The sequence below is a fragment of the Pinus tabuliformis genome, chromosome 5_2 (assembly GCF_031772625.1).
Source record: "Pinus tabuliformis cultivar Carrire ecotype Pingquan chromosome 5_2, CPIR1, whole genome shotgun sequence".
NCBI classification, from domain to species: domain Eukaryota; kingdom Viridiplantae; phylum Streptophyta; class Pinopsida; order Pinales; family Pinaceae; genus Pinus; species Pinus tabuliformis.
The window spans coordinates 806,280,718-806,296,777 of record NC_142306.1 but is presented as its reverse complement, the minus strand read 5'-3'; positions in this window follow the sequence as shown (position 1 = coordinate 806,296,777).

Here is a 16,060-nt window from a genome sequence, read left to right as displayed (position 1 = left end):
ACAAACCCCTTCACAAACTATTGTTACTAGAGGGTGTCAGACTGGTCCACCCTATCCTGAAAGATTATCTTTGAGAAAACAAAGTCCTCATCTTGAATTTGATTTTTTGGGAGCATAAGTTTATTCGTTAAAATTCTGTTACTTTAGGCTATGAAGGACGTACTGATTTATGCTAAGACAATTAAAGAATATTTCTCTAAGAAACCTAGCAGAAAACCAAAGGACCCACTTACTATTCATGTCATGGGTAAATTATTAGATATAATGTTGGGGAAATCTATACCTGTCAAATACGGGGATCCTAGGAATCTGATTCTGATAGTGCAGATTAATGGGGTGGATATCCCAAATGTACTAGTAGATTTGGGGGAAGTGATTAATGTTATAACCTATGCAACTATGATTACCTTGGGTCTGTGAAACCTTAAACCAACTCCCACCATCCTAGAATTGGTAGATCAGTCTACTATTAGACTAGTAGGGAAGCTGGAAGATATCACTATTTCGGTAGACTCATGGCAATACCTCATTGACCTTTTGGTTTTACATACCCAATCCCTAGCTAGTGGGAACCCTTTGATTTTAGGAAGACCTTGGCTCGCAACCATAGATGCTTACATTGGGTGTTGGTCTAGAAACATGGTAATATCCAATGGGGAAGTTACAAAGAACCTTATCCTTTACCCCCTACAGAACCAAGTTCATCAAATAAACCCAAATTTACCTTGATTCAAAAGTCTCTACCTGCCAAAGAGACTGAATATGAAGATGAAGAAATTAGACCCATCCTTACCATCAATGAGGCTCTCTGTTTTAAAGATGAAACGAAGGACGATGCCATTAGCACCTTTCTCAGCAATCCCGACTCCATTTCTGATTCAACCCGTCAGCTGTTAGAAACTGTCATGAGCTGCAATGTTCAGGAAGATATTGAACCAGAAATAGAAATAGAAAACATTCCTGAAATTGTACCTTGTAATAGTGTTCCTGTAGAAATTGAACTAGGGAAAACATTAAATATTAATCCTGACCTTTCACACTCCCAATTCGAACAACTGCTAAAAGTTCATCGAGAGCATAAACAAGCTTTGTCTTAGGAGTATACTGATATGAAAGACACCCCTTATGATTTATCTACTCATCATATATACATTACAGAGGGATGTCAACCTATTAAGCATCCATAAAGAAGAATGAATCCTGCCTTAAAAAACATTGTCAAAGATGAATTGCAAAAGTTATTAGATGTGGGTTTTATTTATCTGATATTGGACAATCAAAAGCTTTCCCCGTTGGTCATTGTTCTTAAGAAGAATGACAAGTGGAAGATCTGCATTGATTATAGGGAACTAAACAAAGAAACTCAGAAAGACCATTTTCCCTTACCCTTTATTGACCAAGTCCTTGATACATTAACCGAGAAGGATTTTTTCTCCTTTCTAGATGGATTTAGCGGATAAAATAAGATACAAATAACTCCCGAGGATTAGGACAAAACCACCTTCACATACCCTTGGGGAACCTTTTCCTACCGAGTCCTTCCATTTGGCCTCTGTAACGCACCTACTACCTTTCAAAGGGAAATATTAGGAATTTTCTCTGATCTAGTTAATGATAGTGTTGAGATTTACATGGACAACTTTACCCCATATGGGGATTCCTTTACAGAAGCTTTGAAAAACTTAGAGAAAGTACTTGAAAGATGCAAGAAAACACATGTTTCTCTAAGTATAGTCAAATGTCATATGATGATGAAAGAAGGGATAGTGCTAGGACACTTTCTTTGAACTACAGGAATTTAGGTTGATCCTGCAAAGGTAGAGGTAATCTTAAAATTTCCTATGCCTAAGACACCGACACATGTATGCATATTTATTGGTTATGCTAACTATTATAGGCATTTCATAGATTTTTTTTTTCTAAAACAACATTCCCACTTTTTCAATTGTTACCTAAAGATGCAAGATTTGTCTAGACAGATGAATGTGAAGTAGCTTTTGTAGAAATCAAAGAACTAGTATGCAATGCTTCGATATTATGCAGTCCTAATTGGAAAATCCCGTTTCACATCTCTACCAATGCTACTAAAACAACAATAAGGGTGGTTTTGGGGTAGCAAGAGGACAAGAAGCAGTATGCAATTTACTATGTCAACAAGAATTTGACCCTTGCTGAATTAAATTATACAGTAATTGAAAAAGAGTTCTTAGTTTTCATTTATGTTATTAATAAATTTTGGCATTATATCATAGGGTATCCTACTTTCGTGCACACTGATTATACAACTATCAGGTATCTGATGAACAAACCAATAACCCATGGCCGCGTTACAAGATGGTTATTGTTAATTCAGGAGTTTGATATTACCATTGTAGACAAACCAGGGAAAGATAACGTAGTCACAAATTTCCTATCTAGGATGTACACTAGTGATGAAGGTACACCTGTAGAGGATAGTTTTCCACATGAACATCTTTTTGCAAATTCTACTCACACTTTGTGGTATGCAGATATTGCTAACTTTCTTGCTACAGGAAAGGTGCCTCAGCACCTATCTTACAAAGAACAACGAAGGATTATCCATCACAATGCTAATTATTCATGGATATAGGGATACCTCTTTTACACAGGATCTGATCAACAAATACAACACTATATAAGTGGAGATGACATCTATGATGTCCTGAAAGATGCTCATGATGGCCCCTATGGGGGACATTTTGCAGATAAGTGGACATGTCATAAGGTGTTACAAATGGGATACTATTGGCATTCTATTTTTAGTGATGCAAGGAAATATGTTAGAGGGTAAGATAGTTTCCAGTGGATGAGTCAGCCTAGTCGGGCATATGAAATGTCGTTTCAACCCTAACTAGCTCTTGAGCCCTTTGAAAAATGGGCTATCGATTTTGTTGGGGAATTTAATCCGCCTTCACAACAGAAAGTTAACATTCTGGTTTGCACGAATTACGTAACAAAGTGGGTGGAGGCCAAGGCTGTTGTGAAAGCAATGAAACGGGTTGTCTCAGACTTTTTATTTGAAGAAATTATTGCATGGTACAGAGCTCCTAGAGAGATGGTTTCAGGTGGAGAGGCACAATTTACATCACATCTGATAGAAAAACTTATGAAGAAATATGGAATCAAGCATATGGTAACATCTCCATATCACCCTTAGGAGAATGGTCAAGTCGAAAGCACAAAAAAGGTATTAGAGAATATTCTTACAAGGACTATACCGAGCCATCGCCGAAATTGGGTTGAAAAACTTCCTGAGGCACTGTGGGCATATAGAACAACATGGCATAACACAACATGATTTTCACCATATGAGCTTGTCTATGGGAAATATTCTTTGTTTCGAGTAAAATTCGAAATTAAGACACTCAGGACAGCCCTTGAAGTAGGTTTAGATATTTCAGAAGCCCATAAACACCCACTGGAATAGTTGAATGAGTTGGATGAAATTCGTTTGAGAGTTGTCCAAAATGTTGTTGCAATCTAGTAGTAATGAACTAAATGGCACGATAAATTCATTAAGAAAAAGGTGTTTCAAAGAGGATATTGGGCATTCCTCTATGATTCTCAGTTCAAGGATTTTAAGGGAAAACTCTGCTCCAGGTGAATGGGACCATATGAAGTTTATACGGTTTTCAATAATGGGACATCGCCTCAGATTATATCACCATCTAGCTTCAAGAGACTCCTTTATTAAATCTCTCTCTGATAACTCTGGTTTTGAAGTTATCAGTGCAGGGAATTCCTCCTCTGCACCCCTAATTTAATATATATATAATAATAAATAAACAAATAGACATATATATGTAATTATTTTACTACTCTATCAATATTTTTCTTTCAGGTACCACACTGGTGTTGTTACTCCTTCGGTGTTGTTACTTTGATGATGGAAATTTTATCTAAGTACTTCATTGGTGTTGTTACTCCTCCAGTGCTGTTACTCTGATGATGACAATTTTGTCTAAGTACTTCACTGGTGCTGTTACTCTGATCATGGTAATTTTGACTAAGTACTTCACTGGTGCTATTACTCCTCTGGTGTTGCTACTCTGTCGGTGTTGTTACTCCATTGCGATTTTGTTTGAGTATTCTGGTGCTATTACTTCTCTGGTGTTGTTACTCCTTTGGTGTTGTTGCTCTGCTGATGCCGTTACTCCGTTGCGATTTTGTCTAAGTATTTTGGTTCTATTACTCCTCCAATGTTGTTACTCCTCCGATGATGTTACTCCACCGGTGTTGTTACTCTATCACAATTTAGACTAAGTGTTCAAGCAGTGTTGTTACTCCCCCGATGATGTTACTCCACCACTACTGTTACTCCGTCAAGGTAAGTTAGCGGGTATGTCCCCGGTCAACTTTGTGGATTTGATTAATAATTCATGTGACATGAATCGATATGGCTGTGGATGGCCATCCCCTAGTTTGGGGGAGGTACTATAATAATGACTTATTATTATTTTTATTAAACCTTGTGCTAAGCGCATTCACTCCATGATGTTCCACCATGCTTTACACGATACCCATATGCGTCAGGACTTGAAGTTAGTAATGTTGTACTAATGAATGGTCCCTCCAATGTTTCAAAGTAATTACCATTATTGCCATCCATTATACTCCATTATACACCATGAATTTTCCATATTTCATCATTATGCTTCTGGTTTTCACTCTCACTGCACCTCATTGCTATCACAACTTTCACTGCAAATCTACCTGTCAACACTCCTTCTCAACAATCAACTGTTACTTCAAAGTGTTGTTACAGAGCCATTGTAGAATGGGTGGATAAGCTATGAGACACAAACTAGAGAATACAAAGCAGGTTTGACACAATGTACATGCTTAGCAAGTCTTATTGGATACAGGGTGGCATGCATATTTTGAGAGGCTACAAGGATTTGATGAAGCCATCACAGTGGAATTTGTGTTAAACTTGGAAGCTAATCATTCTAGAGTCTATGGGCTTGATATTTCTATCACAGAGGAATATATTTCATTTTCCAATGGATTACAGTGAGGAGGTCAAAGATGGTTATCTCGGAAGTCTCCTCTATCGGAGTTTCCGGAATTGTTTTTGCAGGCCGGGGAGACAACAATCTAGAAAGGAAGAGGGTATGATCATAAATCTCTGCCGTATCAATGGGGTGAGGTGGCGTATTTTTTTATGAGGCATGTTACCTATGAAGGTCATCTCTCTACATTGTTTAAGTATCATTTCAAACTCCTTGCATGCCTTCGGTTTTGGCATGCGTAGGTTCATGCTTTAGACATGTCATACTTCCTATGGAGCAACCTCCACTTAATGGCACAATCTTCCTGACGGTTTCAACAACCATTAGCGATTCTCACAAATCATGGGTAGGTTGGATTATTGGTGGTTCATGCTCTGTCTCAAACCTCTGTGGCTTGGCCACAATTCACCGAGTTGGTGGAGGAAGAACTTGTGGGTATGCTACCTACAGGGGAAGAGGAAGAAGATGTAGCAATGGAAGAAGAGGCCACAGACGATGCTGTTCTAGCGTCGCCTATTGGCCCAACAAAGATAGATGAAATGGAGATAGAAGAGAGTGCAGTCGACGCTGCTCCACAAGAACCAGCGTCAACTACCAATCTAGGAGGAGAATCACCACCCTTGGATGCAGTTACAGGTGGTGCTGACACACAAGAACCAACATCACCTATCCAAACAATTGAAGAACTCTTGGTTGAGAATGTAGGTGGTGTTGTTACACAAGAACCAACACCACCTATCCAAGCAATTGAAGAACTTCTGGTTAGAAATGTAGGTGGTGCTAACACACAAGAACCAACACCACATGTTCAAATAGTTGAAGAACCTATGATTGAAAATGTAGGTGGTGTTGTCACACAAGAACCAACACCACCTGTTCAAATGAATGTGGAACCTTTGGGGGAAATAGGGGCCGCAGTCGACACCACTCCACAAGAGGTAGTGTCGGTTGCTCGGCAGAAGGACAACTTTGAAGAAGAACATGTAAGAAGAGAAAAAGGGAGCATAGAACAATTGGTGGATATAGAAGAAGAGGAAGGAGGGCCTGCATCAGCAGGCATTGAGAGAATGAAAATTGATGAAATTATTACTCATTCTCCTTTTCTTGCATCTTTTCCAAGAGGGGCAAGGAAAACCTGTTCCTCTAGACGCATGGAGAAAGAAGAAGTTTCTCCCCCGATCCTAAAATTTGTTGGGAAAGCTAAGGGCACCATTATCGACACGGTTATTCAAAAACCAATGTCGATTGGTGAAAGAATTGAGAAAATTGAAGGGTTGGAGGTCGACACTATCACACAAGAACCAGTGCCAACTGAAGGAAAAAATGAAGAAGCTATGATCGATACTACTTCTACATAAACTATTCTTGAGAAGATGGGAAAGGATGCTACTGATTAGACTAACTCGCAAGGGTTAGAAATTGTTCTTGAACATATGGAGGAAGTTGTTGCTGATCAAACTAACCCGCAAGGGTTTGAAACTATTCTTGAACAGATGGAGGAAGATGTTGTTGATCAAACAAACTTGCAAGGGTTAGAAACTGTTTCTGAATAAATGGAGGAAGATGTTGCTGATCAGAATAACCCACAAGGGTTAGAAATTACTCTTGAGCAGATGGAGGAGAATGTTGTAGATAAGACTAACTCGCAAGGGTTAGAAACCATTCCTGAGCAGATGGGAGAGGACATTACTGATCATAATAACTTGCAAGGGTTAGAAACTATTCCCGAGAAAATGGAAGAGGATGTTGCTGACAAAACCAACCCACAAGGACTAGGAAATATTCATGTATAGGTGGAAGAGGATGGTCGAGCAACAGAGAAACTACAAGAGGAGGGTGTCAAAGACACTACCCCACAAGACCCTGCAGTGAATCCAGAAGCATAGAAGGAAGACGTAGAGGTCCTGAGACCTGAAGAAGGAGATGGCGGGACTATTCCCTGAGTCAAGGAACAAATGGAAGAAATCAAAGTAAAACAAGAAATGGTTAACGATTTTGCCAACATAAACTTGCCAGGCCTTGGACCAGCTGTGAGGCCTGTGGAAGAAGTAGCCGTGAAACAAGGGTTTATTGAGAAATGTGTGAGAAGGAGACCCTCTCTTAAGGAAATTTATTAGGCACAATTCAGAGAGAATATGTAGTTGAAAATAGAAATCATGAAATTGAGGAAACGGTTGCAAACTTACGAAGAAAAGTGTGTTGGGTGTGGATCTTGATTATCTTCTTTATTCAGAGGTATCGCCACATTGGACCCTAGTTTGTAATGTGACGGCAATGCCACCCATAAATGTGTGCCACCAGGGGGATCTGGGGGGGCGGCGACGATTATTTGGAGGCCCCCCCAGTGGGGCATCAGGGGCAGTGCCTCGAAAGCCATAAATAGATGTAAAATTGCCTTGTAAAATGTTGTAATTTTGTAGTCAATATGGGTCGTTTATTAGGTGGAGATTTGACGGTAGAAGTTATGTTTAATTTAGGGTTTTTTTGCCTAGAAGGAAACCCCTCGCTATATATGAGGGAAATGTATTGCGTCTATGTAGATCTATATTCTGAGTGAGAAAGAGAGAGGAGATTGTGTGAGAGTGAAGAGGGAATTACAACGGATCTTTTATAGGTTGTATATCTTCAGATTGCTATATAATATAAAAGGAAGGACTCGTTATTTCTCCGTGGATGTAGCCCAAATTGGGTGAACCACGTATATCTTTGTTTCTCTTGGTTTATGTGTTTATATTTCTACAATATATTTTTGTGTTCTATTGCTCTGTAATATATAATTTTCTAAGAAAGTGAGAAAGCACAAGAAAAACACTGTGAAGCCCCAACTTGGCATTGTTTCAGTGGCAACACAGATTGAAGATAGGGAAACGAGTTCAGTAGCTACATAGAGAGAGTCATTTTTTCATATGATCAAAGCGCGAGAGTTTGTCATGTCTGCAGAAATTTAGAAGTGGCAAGTTACATGTTGGCTTAAGGGGGCCTGACCCAGGTTCAGAGTTATTCGCGCCAACCAACAAAACCCTAACTGTTGGCCCTTTTGGCAACAACCTGCGTAGCGCAGGCTATAGTCTCACCCGAAGTAGTATTGGAGGATGTTAGAACTAGGTTTCTGCATCCAGAGACCGTGTGATGTGTATTCTAAAACCCTTGTAGCTCAGATCTTCCTTCCCGCAAATCTATACCTTCCTATTGTCCACAACTGCAACTCTATCGTATTGATCTCTAGGTCTACACGAGGGTATATGATAGTGTTTATCAAGCATAAAAGAGGCAGATTCATGACTTTCTCTTAGTAAATAGAAACCCTAGATCTGCCTTCACGTAGATTTCCCCGTTTCGAACAGTTATAATTATAGATATATCTAATCTCTTCACGAAAACAGTTCATTACACTTTTCATGCATAGACATTAAAGATCCAACAGATTCATGCAAAAAATAAACTTTAATTTATAGAAAACAACTTACAGAGATAAGATACATTAACTTAAGCATAATTAAAGAACAAGGCACAAATTCATTCAATTCAACCCAAAATTGTCTTTATTAGATTCAACGGTCAAATCACAAACTCTTCTACCCTGCGGACTCAGCTGCAGGGGCCTACACACTCAGCTGCGGACTTGCCAAGGTCTCTGTTCACTCAGTTGCAAATCCTTCCCCTTTCGCCTAGGTACAAGAAACATACATTTCCTGCCTTAGCACCTTGCCCTTAGAATGATTTACTATCAAAAGTTGAGTTATTCTAGATTCATTATGACTAAAATATTTATAGCCTTTCTATTACAATACCATGGCCCGCGACCCATGGGTGAGTCTCAAAACTGACCTATCACCTACGCATACAAGGGACTAAAGCCCCTTTGAATCTTACTTAGCTGCGTGCTCCGCTTCCACATTTCACACGAACTTTACATTCGTTACAAAATTCTAACCAAAAATTGATTAAACTATCAAAATTTGACCCTAGGGACCTTATTCCAATAGGCCCCCAACAAAAATATGGTGACTCGCCCTCGAGTCACTTAGCTAGCTTCTCTACTTTGTGGCGAAGCTCACTAAACTCTTGCTTCAAAGCTTCCAGCTCTACGATCCTCTGTAATGCAGCTTGCTTCACATCTTCGACCAGTTTTTCTGTAGTTGGTCCCTCCACCACAATACACATGGTCCATTGAGTCTGCTGCAAAGCTTTCATATTTTCTTGAATAGTTTGAGAAATTTGGTTTACCTCCTCTATCCATGATTGAAGTTGAGCCTTTAATAATGACTCTTTTTGCTGAAATTCCTCAACTTGTCTTTGTATAATCTTTCCTTCCTGTAAGCGCGCGAAGCATTGGATTGGCGCCAAGGTGAGTGCAGTCACCCTAACCTCATCATATTTATGTTGGGCCTCTCTGATTTATGTAGTTAATTGCTGCAAGTTTGGGTCCTCCCGCAAAGTATCCCATAACTCCATGGCATTGTTAAAAATAAAGTCGCAGCCTTTGACGACATTCTCCATAGTAGTTAAGACATACTCGAACAAGAACTTTGTGACAGTGGCAACAGAAAAATCCTTCACCAATTGCACTTCTTCCGACCTTGTTAAGTATTCTATTTCAGTAATAATATGCCGTGTGCCCGTCTTCTTTCCTGGTGGATATATTGGTCCTATAAAACCAATAGCCCACTTATCAAATACTTGCAATGGCACCCGAGGGTTTAGGGGCAATTCATCTCCTCGCAAAGGCTTTCCCATCCTTTGGCAAGCATTGCACGCCTTGCAGTATGCCTTAGAATCCTTATGTAATGTCGGCCACCATAATCCTGCGCGCAAAATCTTCTACGCAATCGCTTTTCCTGCATAGTGTCCTCTCGCTGCTCCTCCATGTGCTTCGGCAAGTATACTAGCACGCTCAAACTCTAGAGCATATCTTTGCAATATTTCATTTATTCCCATCTTATACAAGTGACTTGAAATCACCGAAAAATCTGTAGAGAGGACCACTAATTCCTTCTTTTTCTGAGTGGAATACCCTTCCGGAGTTGTACCCATGGTTAAAAACTAAATGATATCAGCAAAATGGTCATTTGCAATGTGCAAAACAAAGAACTGCGCATTCGAAAATCCTTCCTCAAAACTATTTGGTTCTTCACCTGTTTCAATCCTTGATAGGTGGTATGGTGTTATAGGACAAATTGACCTCCTAATCAACTCAGAGGAGAAGGACAAGATGACTGAAAGAATGACCACAGTTGCAGGCCCAGAATCCACACTCACTCTCTGTACACTGACAGCCTGCTTTATAAAGCTTGTTTACAAGCATAAAGGAGCGTTAGTCACCTGCTAACTCATGTTGTTAGACCAGGGGGAGCGTTAGTGAACTTTAGTGATGCTCAAGTGGTTATGCCAATGAATCTGCCATAAAATATCTAGATATTATTTCCCTAAATTTGTGCAAGAAAAGCAGGGAAACTCAAAAAATCAAGATATTTGGAGGAATTCTACTCCGGAAACAGAGGCAAATGGGAAAAAGCTGGTAAGCCCTAATTCGATTGCTATTTAAGCAACGAGAGGGCCATTGCACAAGGGTCAGAGCATTTAGAAGGATAGTACATGGTGCTATTGTGATATTATCATATTCTTGAAGGAGCTACCTGAAAGAAGGAGAGAGAGAGGGAGAGGAAGAAGGGATAAGGAAGGTTGATGCAGCAGGGTTGTTGTAATCACTCTTCTAAATATAGGACTGCAGTTGTGTTCCACTACTCAAAGTGTCGGTGATATTGTGCATTTATTTGTTCATTCTGATGCTTGTTATGTTGAGTAGATTAGTTACACATTTATACATGTTTGTTACGGATTCTTACATTAATTGTCAGAAGTATATGCTGTGATTGGTTTGCTTCATTCTTTTGTGTAGGAATCGTCTTGGAGCCGGTCAGGAGGAGTTCTTCTTACTGCACGGATATCCCCAAGCGAATCTAGAAAGAACCAAAGGAGATCCTTTCTCCATATCCTGTCAATATATGTTAGATAGATGAGCATGTGTGTAACAAGTACCTTTTGCAGATAACCTTACGATCTGTCAGAAGTCCCGGGAAGACTTTCGAGGGTAGTTTTCATCCCGTGCATTTTACCCCATAGAAGAACTGGCGACTCCGCTGGGGACTATACATTTAGTTCTCGGTTATTTGAACTCCTCTCATATCTCTTCTCTCTTCTATGAGCTTCCCACTTCTTCATATCCTTCTCTGATCCACCATCTAGTTTGTTGCATCCTACAAAGTTGCTTTCTCTTCAAAAACCGATCCCAAAAGCCCACTTTTTGAGCTATTTCCCTCACTAACGTGGGTTGCTGCTCTAAACAGAGCTTTATAAAGCTCTTTGACTATGCACAGGGAGCGTTAATAGCCAAACTAAAGCTCTGTTTACATATAGACAGAGCGTTAGTGACCTATTTCCATGTTTTCCAAGAGATCTTGTGGACCAAAAGGGGGGAAACTTGTCCCAAGGGCTAAATAAGGATCTACAAAAGTATCATGCTAACAATTTTGGTGTCTTAAAATTATTTTTTTAAGAGAATGCTTTAGTTTTTCTCTCATAAAAGAAATTTTTGTTGAAAGAAAAGCTAATAAACTGAATATCTCCTTCTGTCGAAATAGTTGTAGGCTGCTTTGTTTTGGTTCAATAGTTGTTAAGGAATATTGAGAAAAGGAACTTTCAGTTATGCAAAGTGTTGAAATGACTTTAGATGCACTGGCGAATACATGAATATGTGAAATGATACATGTGTAGAATAAGACTTGTTTGCATAAGAAATTGAATTTTTTTTCAAAGCATAGTTCTGCATGGTTTATCGAGTCGAGAGTCTCATCATATTCATACGTCAACACCCCCTTCGAAGACAAATAAAAAGTACACTAAAATTTACACTAAAATCAATCAAATACTCTTTTTTTAGAGCAAACCAACATTAGATAGATTAGGACCTTGGGTTAAGAGAGTGAGTCAACTACCCAAGGTTGAAAATCAAACTAGTGTTGTTAAAGAGTGAAAAATCCTTCTGCACTCATATTATCAGGACCACTCCACTCACACTGGAGCGAAATATGAGACAACATCGGATTGTAATTGAAGGTAGCCCGCCTTCTTTTACATCTCCTTTGGGCATTCTATGTAACGGGGGTCCCTTCGGGGATTTCAGAACTGAGTCGGGGACTCAAGTATCCTGCCCACACAGCGTGCTGTCTACGACTATGTCCCCCCTGATAATGTCTGTGATTTGAGGTATCTCTAGTGGCCAATACTTCTAGGTACTTACCTAAGGTGACTGGGACGGGCTGTCCTGGTACCTCAAATGGAAGGACCTACTTTGTCTTCATTTTTTAGGAGGATGATCGTCTTCACGAGAGTACTTGGCTCCTTAATCTGAGATTCGGGCGAAGCTCAAAAGTAACCGTAACCATACATTTGGCCATCCTTCTCTGTTACTCATTGAGAAAATGGGTTTCATCTCCAGTAATCAGTGTTTATCAGACAAGATAATTTCACTTTGTTTGTTGATTGTCATTTTAGTGTATTTTTTCTTTTTAGGTACCTGAGTGCTATCGTTTTTGAGACTTAAAGAATATCACCTTAAAATTTATCTGATAAAATTTACCAGTCATTGTGGCTACATCCGGCCCTCTCCATCAATCCAGACGATTGTTAGGACTTCCTCCACTCACTGTGGAGGATCTACTGAGATCCACTGACTCAAATTCCTCATCTTCGAGGGATCAGTCTCCTAAATCGCACACGGGATCGGTCTAGACAACCGACGATTCTGATTTGCCAGAGGATTTCTTTACGGAAGGATTTCTTCCTCATTTTAACACCCCTCTTCCAAATCTGTCAGATCTTATTATTGATCCCACAGTACTAGTACTTCACTCTTCACTGGGAGGAACTCTCCCATCTATTCAGTCGACACCTCAAGGGTTGTGGAATTATAGAGGCACTGTGAGTCCTCTACCACTTCCCTAGTTGACGGTCATCACAACACCGACAATGTGGAACCCCGCAATCCCATTTGTCCCAGGTACTGCAACTCAAATAACACCCTCTATCAGCGGAACCCAGCAGATGCCAGGTTCCACTCCTATGGTGCATCAAAGCATACCTTCGACTAGTGCCACATACAATGCTCCATACAACACTCAATATGGCACTATGGGCATGGGTCCAATATACCAAAACCAAGGTCGGTCGCCAATGTACGGTTATAACCCCCAGATTCAAACATCTAGGGCGGTTGCCAATATGCACATGGTGGTGAGGAATCTCATAGTTCCCCCGCCGTTCTTAGGCATGCACGGACAGTCGCTGATTGACATGAATTTTCCTTTTGTCAATCAAAGCCATATGGTCAGTTCAGTGTCGGTTGGGAATCCACAAGGGATTCCCACCCAAACCATGGGGGCACCCTACTCACAAGCTAAGATGAGTCAAGGGGGCACCACTTATACTGGGGGAAACTTCATACCCCAGTATCAAAGCCCTCATGGTAATACACTTTACAATATCGTACCGCAAAGTAGCTGTTACACCTCGCAGCCCATGTACAACATGGGGAACCAAATGATGGGCGGAGCGTAGAGCTCCTCAGGTCATCCGTCATCACAATGGTCCAAGTCGGGGGCACCCAACAATTTTCCTTTTTTAGCAACATTGGATATCCCTAACTTATACAAGTTGACTAATGACCCCATCTACCATAACCTACAGCAGCCACCAATCTCGCATAAAATACCGACGGACATTCCTAAGTTCGACGGAAAACAAGGGAAGGATCCGGGCACTCACATCACCACCTACCATCTATGGTGTGTTTCTAACTCCATGGTGGATGATAGTGTCCGGTTGCGTCTTTTTCCCCGCACCCTCACTGGCAATGCTGCAAAGTGGTATATTGAGTTACCACATGCGTCAATGAATACCTTTGATGCTTTAGCGATGGAGTTTCTAAAGCACTTTCAGTTACCTATCCGTTATGAGACAGGGACGGAACTCCTCACTTCGTTTCATCAGGATACCTCCACCCACATCTCCGATCATATCCATGAATGGAGACGTAGGCAGAGGTTAGTCAAAGCCCCCATCCCTGATTTTCTCTTAACAAACTGGTTCTGTAAGTCGCTACTCCCACAAATCGCTAGAGATGTCGCTCTAGGTGGTGCGGTCACAGAGGACCAATCCATACGTCATGCCCAGCATTTAGATTTGATCTATTCGCAGTCTGGCACTCTCTACGACATTATCCCCTATGCTCCCAGTAACCCCAATCCTCCCACCACTCAGCGCCCTGGAGCGCATGCCGACGGGATCGTCGGTGCAACCTCCACGAGCACTGTAAAACAACTCAGTGGGTCCGTTTCCAAGTTGGTAGTGGACCCCTCTACCAAAACGACTGCTCTTCCTGCCACTGCGATTAACTCTGTGCAGTCTACACAGAAATCCAGTACTAAGAACAAGACCACTCCTTCTGAGGAGCAGTCATCTAAGAAACCCAACCCGAAACAGAAGGTCGTTGCACCTACTGATGTGGAAAAGGATAAAGGCACCAACTATTTGTGCAAAATCTATCTTGAAGACCACGAAACCTGGCATTGTCCGCGGCTTTAAGAATGCATGGATTACCTTGCCAAGAAATATTCTGGTAAGGCACCTGCTATCCTTAGAAAGCCTTTTCCTACTCAACAGCAACAAAATCTTATTGCCAACCAACCACAACCCACATCAGGGGGCAGCAACGGTTCGCAACATCCTTTAGCTGGTGAAGGGAGTTCTGTCATTTATATATTTGGAACAGTAGATCTCATCACCAGAGCCAAATCTTATGAAGCTCCTGTCGCTCTGGCAGCAGAACCATCCGCAGGTCAAAACCCATTGCCACCCAACGATTTGCGAATCGAAAGGCTGGTTGAGGACTTTGTAATTCGACCCCCCAAGGGGGCACTTCGACGCACAATGCACAACACATCTGCACGTGCCACCCAACACTACAACATTGTAGAGGATTTGGCGCAAGCGCCATCAGCTATGTCGGCACTTGAAGTATTACAAACATGCCCCAGCCAAAGGAAAGCTTTGCTTTTGGCTATTAGGGGTATTGACCCTACGGATTCCATGCTTGCTATTTTCGACATGGACAAGTGTAAACCTCCCCTTTCCCACCAGCTTGCATTTCAGGTGCATATCACTTCAAAAGGTAAAGGTATACACCGAACTGTCATCGACAAAGGTGCTTCAACCTGCATCATGTCGGCTTCATGTTGGCTCGCCTTGGGTTCCCCAACCCTCTCCCTGCCGTCGAACTCCCTTAAAGCTTTTGACGGCCACACCTTTGTCCCAAAAGGATACTTAGCCAGTTTTCCCATCACTTTGGCTAGGAAAACAGTAACGGTGGACATAGAAGTCGTGAACGAGAAACTCAACTATAATCTATTGCTGGGTCGCAGTTGGACATATGCCATGATGGCCATCGTATCCACTGTCTTTCGTATCATCCAATTTCCATTGGATGGAAAGATCATTACTGTGGATCAGTTGTCTTTCTGCACCCCTGATTATTCACCATTACCAAGTGGCTTTGTACCCCTAGTAGGAGGTGGAACTGACTCTTACGTCAGTATCGGTACTGGTCTATTGAAGGCTTCTTCCCTCATGGGTTGTTTCCCTCTTCAATTGCCCAAGGTTCCACAAATGGTCAACATGCTTTCATCTATTCCTCATGAATAGACCAATCCATGGATCCTTCCGACTCCTTCAGACATTGACACTTATGGAGAACAAATGTCGTTGTCACCAGCTGAATTGGCCTGCGAAGCCATTCAAATTGCACCCGAATCTCCGGTCACTTTGGTTTCGGCCAATGGTACCACTGCCCCTCCCATAACCGCTCCTTCTTTCGATCCACTCAATCAAGTCCTATCGGTGGATGAAGCTATTAGAGAGATCACGAGGTTAGAAGAGCGACCTTGGGAGGATTCACACCATCATGTTTCGAT